Here is a 16,035-nt window from a genome sequence, read left to right as displayed (position 1 = left end):
TTTAGCATCACTAACTGGTTCACGAGTTTTTGTTAAAAATGCTTTTAAATTTGACAATGAAGTTGAACCATCATTTTCACAATTTGCAGATGGCGAATGTGATGCTTCATAATTATTTATTATCAATGATTTAAAAGAATAGCAAGATGGATTGATATTCCTAATACCATGAGACCTAATGGATCCAAAGAAGTTCTCTAGATGATCTTGATTTAAATTTCTTATTGCTAAAAATTTAAATCCATCTTTATTCAATTTGTTCCACAAATATTTTAAAGCTTTGATAGTGTGAATCCAGTTCAGGAGGCTGACGATTACTATTTATAAATTTGAATGTTTCAAATACTTTTATTGCTTCTGTCCAAAAATGTTCATGTTCCGATCTATTAGTAACGGCTACTCTTAGTCGTTTTCCCTCTTCCGGTAACACTTTTGCTCCAATCACACTGTCAAAAACTTTGTCCATAAATAAAATAAACTCTGCAGTGTGAAGAGCTTCCTTTGGCATATCAGAACCTAAAATAGACAAGTACAAAATTAACACATTTTTACAGAATGAATGTTTTATTAATGTTTATAAAAAGAATGTTGCAAACACCATTTATTAACCAGTGGTCTTATGATAAAAAAATAATTCTAATGCACTAACCTATAGAGTTCTAAAAATATTTTCTTTTTAATACAATATTGAAAATGCATAAAATCTGCAAAACAAAAAAAAAAGAAAATTGATATTTTCAAAAACAATTGTTAAATACGATTATTGTTTGCTTCCTGAAAAATTTTAAAATTGACGCTTACACAGGGAGCTATTCAAATCTTTTAAAAATAATTCAGACCATATGTTACTGGAAATATAATATTGGAGGATATAACTTATTGTAAATTATCTTTTAATACCTAATTTTTTCGTTAAGTGACTTGCTTTTACTATAGTTGAGCCGCTGAAAAGATGGAATGATCATGTGAATGGCATGTACTCTTAAATATTCCTCTTCCTATGTTATCACTTTATGGTTCAGAAACCTGGACTTTAACAAAAAGCAATGAAAACATGTTAGGATGTTTCGAAAGAAAAATACTAAGGCGCATCTATGGAGCGGTAAATGAAAATGGTGTCTGGAGAAGACGATACAACTTCGAACTCTATAGGATATACCAGGAACCAGATATCGTAAAACACATAAAGATAGGACGTCTGAGGTGGGTAGGCCATGTAATGCGGATGGAGCAAACCGACCCAGCTAGAAAAACGCTCGTTGATAGACCTATTGGTCAAAGAAGAAGAGGAAGACCCAGAACAAGATTCCTAGATAACATCGATGAAGACATGAGAAATATGGAAATACGTGCTTGGCGGAGGAAGGCGATGGATAGGGACGACTGGAGAAAAATTCTTGGGGAGGCTAGGACCCACACAGGGTTGTAAAGCCAAAATGAATGAATGAATATGTTATCACTTTTCCCACGTTTACACCGCTCAACAAAAACGAACTAACAATGTTGCTATAATATATTTATACCGTTTTTTAGAGGTTATTGATGTACATTAATTTTAAACATTTTCACAAAATTCACCAGCCGGCGAAACTGAAACACAAATCATGATACATAAAACATTTAAGTTATAGTATCATAACACAAATAATGACGGTGTAAACAGTTTCCGATAAGGTCTAGTTTCGAGCGCCTGTCGATGCCTGCATTAAGTGATCATGCGACCTTGGATTCCATGTTTTCAGCGGCCAGGGTATAGTAGTATATACTTACTGTGTGTTGCTAACATCTTCATTGCTGCAGCAACTCTTCCACTGAATATTTGTGCTGCGAATGAAACTTTCATTTTTTTTTAAATTTTTTACATGCGCTTCAGTGAGTTTATTGCACATTTTGTAATCATTATCATGATCCTCCATTGTATATAATTTTGTGATATGATCCCAACTGGCTATTTGCTGACCATATCTCCATGAGAAAGAAACATTGTACTTAAAAAAGTTGTTCCTTATACATTTCAACATATGTGAAGAATCAAAAAATAGGTACCACCTCTTGTACATTTATTTCGAATCCAAATGATTTGTTATCTTTTTTGTCTGCAACATATTTTTTTCTGTCTGTCTATATAGCTCTTTAATAGCAGCACAATTCGGTCCTCCTTGATCACACACAGTTGCCACCACTTTCAAATTAATTTCTTGGGCTTTTGGCCATTTCATCAAATATTATTGTATATTATTTATCAATATCCTGCATCTTATCTACAATCCCCTTCAATAAATCAAAAAATGTTTGATTTATTCCAGTGTTAAAGGGTATTCTTCTTAATAACTGGACAAGAGTCCGTCTAGATGGTAATGCAAATACTTTTCACAGTACTCTATATGCTTTTGGACTTTGTTTCAAAACCGATAAGGCAAAAATTTTATCGTCTAATGTAAAGCTCCTTCCTTTTGGTGAAAGTTTTTGTAATGTCAATTACTTAGAATGAAATTATATGATGTTGAATTTACATTCTGAAAACCGGGAAAATTTGCTAGGTTTTTTGCCATATTTATTTGTTTCTTTATCATTACCAATTCTTTATTTAAGCGTTTAGCAATTATTCTTGTACGCTGGGCTATTTTATATAGTTTTTTAGATCTAGGTGTTAGGTCTAGTTTTTGCTGCCAATGCATCTTAACAGACTTATTCTTGAATGTAAATCTAAAACAATAACAACCATAAATTAATACAAGTTTTTAAATTGCAATAAGGAAGGGGAATTCAGGATAAAAAAGAGGAAAACAGATATAAAAAAATAATAGGAGATTTAAAGAATAGGATAGACTAATGCCCGTATTTATAGTTGAGTCTCAAGAACTCATCAAATCACAAGACCAACCTTGAATAAAATTTGTGTTTAGTTTACACACAAATTTTATTCAAGGTCAGTCTTGAGACTTGACTAGGTCTTGAGACATGACTAAAAATATGGGTAAATTGAAATAAAAAACGAAAAAGCCTAAAAATCACTAACCTTTTCTACTTTTTGGTGTATGACAAGGTGTGAAAACAACACCAGAAACAGGTGTCTGGCATAACATTGGTTCCTCTTCATCCACAATCATCTCAGTAGCAGAGGTTGTGGGTTCTACAAAATAAATATTTTATTACAAAGGGTCCTATTACAAAGATATACTATATATTATAGTTCGTTTCACAGATTTTGTCCCATGAGTGAAATCATACTTGAGGCAAATTTAGATTAAAATCTTTATCAGATGAAGGCATTTAAAATTCTATACATTAACAAATGAGATTATTTACTACTAAACATATTACATGGCTGCATTGTCAACTTTGACCAGGCTACATACATTAATGCCCATTTGCACAAATTTCTGTTAAAATTTAACAACCCCTTTAACTGATAGCTATACATGTTATTTGATGATTTGTGTTTGGTATGTAGTAGTTAAGTTTGAATGGAAAATGGTGCAAATGAGATACATACTATTAGGGAAAGCTTTACAATTATTAGCCAATAGATAGCCGTTTTATGAACTTCGGTCTTCTTTAGATTTAATGGAGAAGCACCCAAGTTTTATCTTGCCACAACCATAAACTATATACAAAAAAAGCAAAATAGTATAGTCTTATAAAGCAGAAACAAAATGTATACGTTTACTTACCGTCTTTCAAGTTGTTTTCTAGTACCCGTTGTTTTGGCCCCAAGTGATAACTTTTTTTTCAACGTTGAAATATCCATAATCCAAAAATGTTCAAACTAAAGATTGAATAACTAATAATTTCACAAATTTTAAACACTCTAGCTGAAAATCAGCAAAAATGTATTGAAATGTATGTATGACATATGAGGAATAATATGAGGTTATGATTTAATTAACGATCAGTGCCCAAAAAATGACATCAAAATAATAGCAGGAGACTTTAATGCCAAAGTCGGAAGAGAGAATATATTTTCGCCCACCATCGGAAAAAAGAGCCTACACGTAGAATCTAATGATAACGGTCTCAGAATCATAAACTTTGCGATGTCTAAGAACATGGTTATAGCTGGGACAAGATTTCCCCATAAAGATATACATAAGGGAACTTGGAAATCTCCTGATAATGAAACGATTAACCAAATAGATCATATAATCATCGATGCAAGACACTGCTCTAACTTATTAGATGTTAGGTCTTTTAGAGGAGCAAACATAGATAGTGATCATTATCTAGTTAAAACACGATTTAAGGAGAGAATATCCAATTTAAAAAAGGAGATGGGAAGAAGGAGAGAAAAAATCGACATTAATAAACTAAAAGATCCCGACATTGCAAATGTATACAGACAGCAAATAGAAGACCAAATAAGGACAAAAAACTTAGAAGAAGAAATTAACCAACTATGGGCAAATATACGAGATATTGTGTTACAGAAATCCGTTGAAATATTGGGCAAAACCAAATGAGAAAAAAGAAATCATTGGTTTGATCATGAGTGCGAAATGGCCACAAATAGAAAGAACGCAGCATATCAAAAAACCATTGACGCAGGTTGTACACGGAGAAAAAAAGAAGAGTATAGACGTCTTAGAAGAGAGGAAAAACGTATCCATCGACGTAAGAAGAGGGAATACGAACAGAACACTCTCAGTGAGATACAAAGTTTATTCGATAAAAATGAAACGAGGAAATACTACAAATCCTTAAATATTAGCCGTCGAGAATTTAAACCACGATTAAAAATTTGTAAAGACACTAACGGTGAAATTCTACATGATAAAAACTCAGTTCTTAACAGATGGGCACAACATTTCAGCGAACATCTAAATGTAAACGATATTGAAGGAGAGTACAATATAGAAAATGAACAAAATATACAACGTCAACTACACAGTGAAGACCCAACAAGAAGAGAAGTGTCAGATGCGATCCTAAAACTCAAAGACAATAAAGCCCCAGGAATCGATGACATCTGTTCGCAAATGTATAAAAAAGGTGGTGATCAACTTTTTGCAGCAATCCATAAACTAATAGTACTTATATGGCAGAATGAACGGGTACCAGAAGAGTGGCTGAAGGGAATAATATGTCCATTGCATAAAAAGGGGGATCAACTGGAGTGTAAGAACTATAGAGGCATTACTCTGTTAGCATCTGCGTATAAGATCTTCGGCAATGTATTATCTGAAAGACTTAAACATTTTACAAAGGATATTGTTGGTCAATATCAATGCGGATTTACTGCTGGAAAGTCAACTACACATCAAATTCAAGCACATAGGCAGATTCTAGAAAAGTCACTAGAATATAACATAGAAACACACCATCTCTTCGTTGACTTCAAAGCAGCCTACGACAGTGTGAAAAGAACTACATTATATAATGCAATGATAGACTTTGGGATCCCACCTAAGTTAGTTAAGTTGACCCACCTAACAATGCAAAACGTAAGCTCATGCGTTAGAATTGAAGGAGAAAACTCTACGTTCTTTGACATTAATAATGGTCTAAGACAGGGGGACGCGTTGGCGTGTCTGCTCTTTAATATTGCCTTGGAAAAGGCAATCAGACAATTAAATATTAGAATGAATGGAACTATTTTTAATAGATCGACGCAAATTCTCGCATTCGCTGAGGATATAGTTATAGTGGGCAGAAGTATGAGAGACATGGTGCAGTGTTTTACAAGGCTTGCGGACGCAGCAAGTGAATTAGGACTTGTGGTAAACGAGGAAAAAACCAAATATATGTTGGTTTCTAAAAACCCTCGAAATATCCAAGAAATAATTCAAATTAACAACCATACCTTTGAGCAAGTCAAAGAATTTACATATCTTGGATCGCTAGTAAACGCAACAAACACGACAAGCGACGAAATAAAAAGACGCATAGCAATAGCAAACAGAACTGTTCACGGCCTCCGGAGACATTTAAAAAATAAAAATATAAAACGTGCACTAAAGCTTAATATATACAGGACCTTAATAAGACCAGTTTTGATATATGAAACGTGGATCTTATCTCAAAATGATAAAAGACTTCTTGGTATTTTTGAGAGAAGAATTCTTAGAAAGATTTTTGGGGCCGTAAATGAAAATGGGCTATGGCGTCGAAGATACAACTTTGAACTGTATCAGTTATACACCGATCCAGATATTGTGAAGTTTGTTAAAGTGCAGAGACTTAGATGGGCTGGACACATTGCTAGGATGTCAGATCACGAATACACGAAGAGATTAACATTTTCACAACCAGAGGGCACAAGAAGCAGAGGACGACCACGAATGAGATGGATTGATGATGTGGAAGAAGACCTACAGATTCTAGGGGTTAGAAGATGGAGGGAAGTTGCCAGGAATCGACAGGAGTGGCGACTTCTTTGTGAGCAGGCCAAGATCCACAACGGATTGTCGAGCCACTTATGATGATGATGATGATTTAATTAATACCAGGGCCCTGATTCTAATTGAGATTTCGACTCAACACTTGTCGAAATTAATATGGCGACGTCGAAATGCGACTTTGCGAACCTTGTGGATTTCAGCTGAACTAACCAAACGACGTCACTAATTTTCGACTTATCGAAATTAATTTCAACTTCAAGAAAGTGGTTGAAATTTCATTTCGAGTCGAAATTAATCTGACATGACTGACTGGACTGGGAGAAGTGAACTTAGGTTCAGTTTAGGTAGGCGGTGTTTTGATCCTTGCAAGGAAAACTGAGGCAAAAAGTATTAATATGGCTGTGTTTTACAGACATTTGCTAGTTTTGGAGGAATTAGAGAGGATAAATATCCGACGCTCATAACGGAGGATAAGAAGAATGTTACGGGATACTCAAAATTCTTTTTCACTAAGTGATGCTCAATTTAGGCAGCAATTCCGGCTTAATAAACAAGCTGCAAATTATTTAATAAGGGTATTAGAACCATATTTGGAAGAAGGTGTTTATGCCTCTAGGATACCCAAAATGTTTAGGGTTAGTATTACTAAGCTGCAGTAAATTTAAAAATATATTAGAATATAACCACTAAGTCAAATCTTAGTGGTTATAACTTAAGGATCTCCCACATCGCCTTTTTTTTCTTGCCATCTTTTCTTTCAATTTAAAATATAATTGAGAATGGCCAATATTTATGATTTAACAACTCAAACAAGAAAAAAAAAGACGTTCACGTAACGTAAACAAAACAAACAACAAACATTCAACAAGCGTAGTGCAGCCAATAAACAACAGGGCCAACCCAAATTTTCAGCAGTGTCAAAATGATAAAGTAAATATCCCCAGTTTTAACTACAATCGAAATGAATGAGAATCGCTAGCGATTGCGACTGTCATGGCGTAGTCGCTTTTAAATTTCGACATCGAAATGAAATAGAATCAGGGCCCTAATTAATACCAAACCTCGACGTAAGCGACCCTTACGGATATTTTGTTAACTAAGTTATGGCATGTGAACTATTCCTACTTCTCAGTATTAATAGCTCAAGTAGACTACTATTGCAGACTTCTTTCTTTGAAAAAAGAAGAATTATTCTAAATAGTGGAAGTGTATACTAAACCCATAAAATTTTGGGTAGTATATATTTAAAAGATATATATTAGTTGTTATAATTTAACCTAACCTATTTATTATATATATGGTACAAATAAATAAATATTGATTGTCGGTAATTTATTTATTTATTTATTTATTTATTTCAACGGTAGAACCATTTACAATAAAATACAACAAATGGTAAAAAGTAAAGATCATGTACACAATCAAACAATATAGAATTTTAGAACAATATAGAACAATAAGAAACATCAAACAATAACAAGTAAACAAGTAAACAGTTAAAATTTGTACATAAAAACAGTATATTAAATCACAAAAGTTAAAAAATATATATATAAAAAAATATCACATATCTAGATTGATAATTACATTCTCAAGTTGCCTTTTGAAAGCGTTAATGTTTGTACAGAAAGGATCCAATAGGAGGTCATTGCAAGAGCTCAGCATTCTCGACAAGGGAAAATGACGAGCATAATCAGTCCTATGAAAAGGAATATAAAAGAGTGCAGTGTATCGAGTTCTATGTATTGTGTTTAAGTGTACATTGGCTAATAACGAAGGACAATTAACAAAGTTGTTTATAATTTTAAACAAAAATAACATATCAGCTCTCAACCTGCGGTTCTTCAATGTAGTAATGTTAAATTGAGACATTATTATAGAATAATCTATGAAATAATTATCAGTATTTTTTATATTAATATGTGCTTTAAAAGCTAAAGATCAACTTCCTCTGTACGCTCTCCAATCCATCAATGTATACTTGATGAAATGGGGACCAAACAACAGAGCAGTATTCAAGACCTGAGCGTACCAGAGAGCAATACAATAATTTAAATACAATAGGTGAGAGATCATGACTGTTACAATAAATAAAACCAAGATTACGAAATCCTGTTTCCTTAATTTTAAGAAAATGGCTTCTAGATGTCAATGCACAATCCAATAATACACCCAAATCTCTTATCTCAGTAACTGAATCCAAGAGTACATCATTAAGAACATATCTATTAGCTATTAGATTATTTATACGACCAAATGAAATACAAGAACATTTAGTTGGATTTAAGCTTAAACCATTTTGTTTTGACCATAAAAATATATTATTTACATCATCTTGCAGGAGATCTCTATCCGATTTATTATGTATACAACGAAATAGCTTAAGATCATCAGCAAATAGCAGGAAGTGTGAGTTTTTGATAGCCTTACCAATATCGTTAATGAACAAGTTAAAAAACAAAGGACCACAGTGAGACCCTTGTGGTACACCAGAATAACAATGGAATTCTTTTGAAATATAATTGTTAATCCGTACTTGCTGTGTACGTCCCATCAGAAAACTTTTAATCCAATTAACAATGAGGTCACCAAAGCCAGATGCATGAAGTTTGTGGACCAAAAGATTATGATTAACCTGGTCAAAGGCCTTTGAGAAATCAGTGTAAACGCTGTCGACCTGAATTTTATTCTCAAATGCACCCAACAAGTATTGTTGGTAATTGACAAGGTTTGTTACTGTTGACTTCCCGTTAGAAAATCCATGTTGTTCATCAATAATTATGTTTCTGCAAGCCCAGGTGAGATTTATCGATACCAATTTATCAAGAAGTTTCGGGATTGCTGATTGAATAGTTATACCTCTATAGTTGTTAACACACTCGCGATTGCCAGATTTATAGATGGGTGTAAGAAAACTATTTTTCCAATATTGTGGAAATACAGATGATGATAATGATAAATTGAAAATTTGTTGTAAAGGTTTACAAAGAGAAAAAATACAGTTTTTAATAAGGGCTGCAGGTATACCATCAGGTCCCAAAGAATATGTAGTTTTTAAACTCATAATCCCCTCGAAAACATCAGTCACACTAAACTTCAGAATCTGACAATCCACACTATAGTCCAATTTAAAATTAGGTACATTATACTCACCATCATTATATGTACCTGAAAAATAACTGGCAAAAAGATTAACTATTTCATCACCATTCTGAGCTATTACATCCCCACCTTTATTAGACATTACATTAGGATAAGCACTAGACCCACGTGTAGTACTAACATACCTCCAAAAAGAGTGGGGATTACTTGAAAGATTTGCTTGAATATTCTCTAAATAGTTCTTATAACATACTGCTTGTAATGATTTACATCTTTCCCTTAACATCGAAAACTCCTCATATGAGTTGCCTGAGGCTTTAAAATTCCTGTGAGCTTTTTTTTTCTGTATGACAAGCTCAATTAATTCTCGCGAAAACCAAACTGGAAAGTTTAATGATTTAAACCGTTTAATAGGAACAAACATATTGATGGCATCATATAAAATATGGTAAAAATTTTCTAAGCAGCAATTTACATCTGATTCATCCAATACCTTGTTCCAAGGAATTGAAGCTAAATATTCATTTAAAACTTGATAATTACATTTTTTAAAATCATGATAGAAGACATCATATTTAAAAAACAAATTTAAATTGGCTGCATGTAACAATATAGTATAAGCTGAATGATGTTGCGAAGTATTCAATAGAATATCAGTTGAAATCGACACAACTGCATCCCTCTGAGTACAGAAAACTAGATCTAAAAATTTATTATTAAGGTTAGGCAAAGCATTTACTTGTGACATATTTTGAAAATTGTAGCAAGTACAAATAATATTTGCTGGAGAGTGATGCGGACACTTAACTGTAACACCATTACTAAGATTATCCCAGGATGCTTCAGGTAGGTTGTAGTCACCACAAATACAGAATTCACAATCACTGAATCTATCCGCTAAGTCCAACATACAGGTGGAATGCTCCTCATATACTGACCCAGATGAACGTGGAGGAAAGTACACTGCACCAATGACTAACTTTTTTGTGCCACACATTACCTGTGTAAAAACGTGTTCCACAGAGGAATCCATAGGCCTAACCAACATTGAATTAAGGCTCTTATGGACAGCAATAAGAACACCACCAATACGAGTCTTTGAACTAGTTTGAGGATCCCTGTCATGTCTATACACATTAAAGTCACTCAATCCCAATTCAGCATCTAAGATTCTAGGTGTAAGCCATGTTTCAATAATAATAATAACATCATAACTAGAGAGACTCACAGCATGTCTGAAATTCTGAAGTTTAGTGCACATACCGCCAACATTCTGAAAATATAAGCTTAATGATCGTTTTTTGAATTATTGGATTTACTGACAATGATTTTGGGAACCCCATTAAAGTACTTGATCTTCAAATCATTCTCACCCTGTGTTTTTCTGAATTCTAACTCCTGATAAACGGCCTTTATTTTCTCACGCTGTAAAGGGGTAAGATCAGCTCCAATGCGCAAATTAGAACCCATTAAAGATCTACGTTGTTTTAAACATGAGATAACTATTGCTGAATCATTAAATCCGACTTTAAGAGGTCTTGGTTTATCAGTTAGTCGACCAAGGCGAAAAGCTTTAAAGGTGTTGTTCGTTACACCTATTTTATTGAGAATTCCTTGGACCTCATTTCTATCGTGTTCAGCACGGATGTTAGATTCACTGGAATGATTTTCAGGTACATTATATATAATAATATTTTTGGCTCTCCGGGTTCTGTCCTGTATTTCCCCAAAAACTGCATCGGTACCTTTGACATCTGCACAATTTTGAATGTTATCATTTCCAGCATTACTTACTGACTGGTTGCTAGTGGTAGATTCTTTGATAATCCTAAGATCATTTTTTAGATCATCATAGATTGTTTGATAACTTGTTTTTAAACTTTTCATCTCCACACTTAACTTACCAATTTCCTCCTCTAGTTCAATAATATTCTGGGTGCTAGCAGTTTTTACTTCACTTAAAGTGTTTTCAAGCGCACTGACACGATTGTTTAGGTTTAGGGCGTTCATAATCCCAGGTACACAATCCTTACACAAGTAAGGCATGATTCTGGTAGCTAACAATAAACATCTTATCTCCGTTGAACTAATTCCAGCACAGCTCCTGCACATCACTCTCTTGCAAAAATCACATGGGTAACCAAACACTTCACCGGAGTTCTTAGGCTCTTTAAAAATGCAGCTTACCGAACACTTACAACATTTGGCTTGCATTTTGAGGTTATTTTTCGATAGTTTCCAATTTACTAGTAAATTTGCGAATGTACACCAAAATTTTTTTAATTTTCAGGCAATTTACAATAATTATTATATAATAGTACAGCACAAACAATTTAAAAATAACAATATACGAAAAATATTAAAATATTAGGACACCAAGTAAACAAGAGTACATAACCTTTTTCTTCTTTTTTGATTATCTGTAAAGTATTAAAATATATTTATAAAATATATTTTAATACTTTATTCTATATTTTATTTATTAAAATATAGATAAAGTATCTGTATTTCTTCTTTAATTTGTAAAGTTCTATTTTATATAATATTTAGTTTGTTTACTGTAGTATATTATAATAGAGAAAAGAAGAAGAAAGTCATAATACATGTCATGTCAATTGTCTATAAATAAAAATGTAAAAATATCACTTTTATATTGGGAATCATGCCCGGGTATCTCTTATGGGAGTGACAGTCCTCTGCAATTTGTATTTCCTAAGGACACCAGAGGGCGTAGCATTCGTAGCAAAGCTTTGTGACTGCGCAATACCGCAACCAACAAAACAAGTACGCCGTACGCCATTTTTATTGTGGTCATATTGTGGTTTCAACCAATGACGTATAATATATAGACTCCGTGAATGCTTTAAAAAGTGTCCACAACATGAATACCTTTGCTTTGTGCCTTTATTATTGTTTATTGTTTTGATATGAAGTTGTGTGTTTACATATTTTTTGTGACAAGCAAATTTTATTAAAAATTTTTGAGAGTCATTTACCTACTATTTTAGTAAAATGCCATTTAGGTATCTTGTTTGTGGTCGCTGAAGTTCGAAGAGCGAAACGTTGTCACTTTTCAAGTAAGTATTTTTTATGTGTATGTTTTATAAATATTAGTATATGTTTTGATAGCCAGTGGAGGCGTTTAGTTGTTATTTATTTAATAAATAAATAAATTATTATGCATTATACTGAATAATGACAATTTCCATTAAATTTTTTGTCTTTTTTTTATTAAAATCATTTAAATATAATTTTTCTTACTAATTTTTTTTTCATAGATTTCCTTTTGACGAAGAAAAACAGGAAATTTGGATATACATTTTACAATTAAATAAGAACAAGCTTTCCAGATGGTCACGTATTTGTTGGGATTATTTTGATCCAAATGATGTTATCATGAAATCTAGCTTTGTTCGTCTAAAAGAAAATACAAAACCATTAGCTATACCAAGGTGAGTAATGTTTTTATTAAATTTTTACATTGGTATTTAATATTTATATAAATGTTTTGTTTATTGTTTCTTCTATATTGTTTTCTCTTTGCATACAGGTCTTCTAAAGACGTTAAAGAGGTGGTAGGAACTAAAGCTCTCCCTAGTCCATCAGACACCCACAATTTAAATTTCGAACTGCTAGCAGTGAACTAACTTTGTCTGCCTCAGAAACTGAGAAATTCTTAGGCAAGGAAAATATTGAAGGGCATGCTGCAGATAGAGAATTAATAGCTAAAAAAAAATAACAAGAGGCAATATTCATTTAATTTTTCATTTGCATTATTATATCCTTGAATAAGCAATTTTTATTTCATTATATCTTTTTATTTTTAGGAAGCATTATGTGGGGGATTTTTCCATGTCAGACTTAGACTGCTCAAGAAAAAGAAAAAGATACATGGAATCAGTAAACATGTATATAGCAAAAAAAAAAGAAACAATTTGACACCCCAAGAAAATCTACTAAAAGATGAAAACGACAAGCAACAACATTAAACGCATTGGTACAATCATTAAAAGAAAAACTGTATGTTACAGAAAATGCTGAATCTGTGTTGGTAAGTTTTTTTTCACATATTCCAAAAAGAACAAAATTAAATTATTATTATATTCTTTTATTTTTGTATTTTTTATTGTTTTAGGCCTCTTTACCAGAATCAGCCAAAGCATTGTTTCAACAATTTTTAAAGGGTGCCAAATGTGCCAAATATTCTTCAGAATTAAGGTCATTTGCACTGGCTTTAAATTGTATTCAGCAAAAGCCTATGATTTTTTAAGAAGAGCTTTTAATAGGTAATTCATTACCACACCCATCAACCATAACAAAATGGTACCAAACTATTGATGGCGCACCCGGATTTTCCAAAGAAGCTTTAAATGCTTTGAAAAACAAAGTTGAAGAAGCAGGGAAGCAAAATAAAACACTTGTAACACTTGTGTGTAATTTAGTGCTGAACGAAATGTCTATTCGTAAGCTAGTAAAATGGGATGGGAAAAAATTTGTTGGCTCTGTAGATTTTGGTACAGATATAGAATCTGATAATATACCAGAAGCATGAGAGGCACTGGTGTTTATGTTAGTACCCTTAACCCTTTCAGTGAATTTGTCCCTCCAGAGGGACATAATGATAAGTACCCTTGAAGTATACATCCGTTATTTTTTGAGGAAAAAATTATATTATTTATTTTACTTGCTTTATTTGTCAAAGTTCTAAGGTTGTTATTCGTAAAAGTACCATTTTTACACTTTTTATTGGTTTTTTGTAATGTCCCTCTGAAGGGACATTGTGTCTTGGTGAATTAAAATAATAAAAAATTCTATTTACGCTAGAAATATTTATTCACATAAAAATATTAAAACAAACATTATTTTGAATGAAATTTTGAAAAACAGTTCCTTCCCTTCATCAGACACAGATGGACTTCACATTTGGAACAAAATATGTGAGTCTTATCGAAGTAAAACACGGATTTATAAATTTTATTTACCAGAAATATTTACTTTGAGATTAAACTGACATTTATTAATTTAATTATAACACTAGCAAATGCATTCATTTCGAAAATAAATTTTATTTGCCATGTAAAACAGATCATTAAGAATTTATAAGTTTGAATGTCTTAGGTGATGTTAAAAATCTGATTATCTGCCATCTATTTACAAAAACAAAACGTAAATTTTTCGTTTTAAACTTTTAAATCTCAAATTAGGCTCATCTTCCATAAAAGTAAATAGTAACAATAAGGTCGATAATTGCTCGTCGTCCCCACACCTACGTCACAGCCGTGTGTTGCAGCGACAGACAAATCTGGGCGGTGAAACTGTCCTATGTAGTCAACCGTTCTTGGTCACTCCCATAAGAGATACCCCCGGGCATGTATAAAATGTTTTGTTATCCAACTTGCACTAGTTCAAATTTTTACCGCACCGCGCCGCATCTTTCGTTTGACATCTGAAACCATGGCAACACTACATACATCAACGTCATAAGTCTTTTGCTATGTCATACCCCCCACCTAATGTGACTAGTAGCGCCACCGCCATTACGAACGGATGGGCCCATGCGGAATAGGTACCGTCCTATTCTCCTGTGACAAACTATGACGAGCGGCATGACAGTGCTTATGACAAATCACACAGGGTAAACATGTAAATTTCAGTTCATGGGCCCTGATTCTAATTGAGATTTCGACTCAACACTTGTCGAAATTAATATGGCGACGTCGAAATGCGACTTTGCGAACCTTGTGGATTTCAGCTGAACTAACCAAACGACGTCACTAATTTTCGACTTATCGAAATTAATTTCAACTTCAAGAAAGTGGTTGAAATTTCATTTCGAGTCGAAATTAATCTGACATGACTGACTGGACTGGGAGAAGTGAACTTAGGTTCAGTTTAGGTAGGCGGTGTTTTGATCCTTGCAAGGAAAACTGAGGCAAAAAGTATTAATATGGCTGTGTTTTACAGACATTTGCTAGTTTTGGAGGAATTAGAGAGGATAAATATCCGACGCTCATAACGGAGGATAAGAAGAATGTTACGGGATACTCAAAATTCTTTTTCACTAAGTGATGCTCAATTTAGGCAGCAATTCCGGCTTAATAAACAAGCTGCAAATTATTTAATAAGGGTATTAGAACCATATTTGGAAGAAGGTGTTTATGCCTCTAGGATACCCAAAATGTTTAGGGTTAGTATTACTAAGCTGCAGTAAATTTAAAAATATATTAGAATATAACCACTAAGTCAAATCTTAGTGGTTATAACTTAAGGATCTCCCACATCGCCTTTTTTTTCTTGCCATCTTTTCTTTCAATTTAAAATATAATTGAGAATGGCCAATATTTATGATTTAACAACTCAAACAAGAAAAAAAAGACGTTCACGTAACGTAAACAAAACAAACAACAAACATTCAACAAGCGTAGTGCAGCCAATAAACAACAGGGCCAACCCAAATTTTCAGCAGTGTCAAAATGATAAAGTAAATATCCCCAGTTTTAACTACAATCGAAATGAATGAGAATCGCTAGCGATTGCGACTGTCATGGCGTAGTCGCTTTTAAATTTCGACATCGAAATGAAATAGAATCAGGGC

General features: G+C 33.0%; 2 long non-coding RNA genes across 2 annotated transcripts; one reads left to right on the top strand and one right to left on the bottom strand.

Annotated features, from left to right (window-relative positions):
• Nucleotides 1–2,102: 2,102 nt before the first annotated feature.
• On the bottom strand, nucleotides 2,103–3,807 carry LOC140431125 (uncharacterized). Its single transcript, XR_011949613.1, has 3 exons — nucleotides 3,675–3,807; nucleotides 3,020–3,133; nucleotides 2,103–2,706 (listed from the first exon to the last, which is right to left on the bottom strand). It is a non-coding gene; the product is annotated as an uncharacterized lncRNA (long non-coding RNA).
• Nucleotides 3,808–12,360: 8,553 nt separating this feature from the next.
• LOC140453005 (uncharacterized) lies at nucleotides 12,361–13,646 on the top strand. The gene is made up of 4 exons (XR_011952279.1): nucleotides 12,361–12,517; nucleotides 12,719–12,892; nucleotides 13,268–13,491; nucleotides 13,576–13,646. It is a non-coding gene; the product is annotated as an uncharacterized lncRNA (long non-coding RNA).
• The last annotated feature ends 2,389 nt before the right edge of the window (nucleotides 13,647–16,035 follow it).

Source organism: Diabrotica undecimpunctata, unplaced genomic scaffold (assembly GCF_040954645.1).
Source record: "Diabrotica undecimpunctata isolate CICGRU unplaced genomic scaffold, icDiaUnde3 ctg00000568.1, whole genome shotgun sequence".
Taxonomy (NCBI): Eukaryota; Metazoa; Arthropoda; class Insecta; order Coleoptera; family Chrysomelidae; genus Diabrotica; species Diabrotica undecimpunctata.
This window is presented reverse-complemented; position numbering and strand designations above follow the sequence as displayed.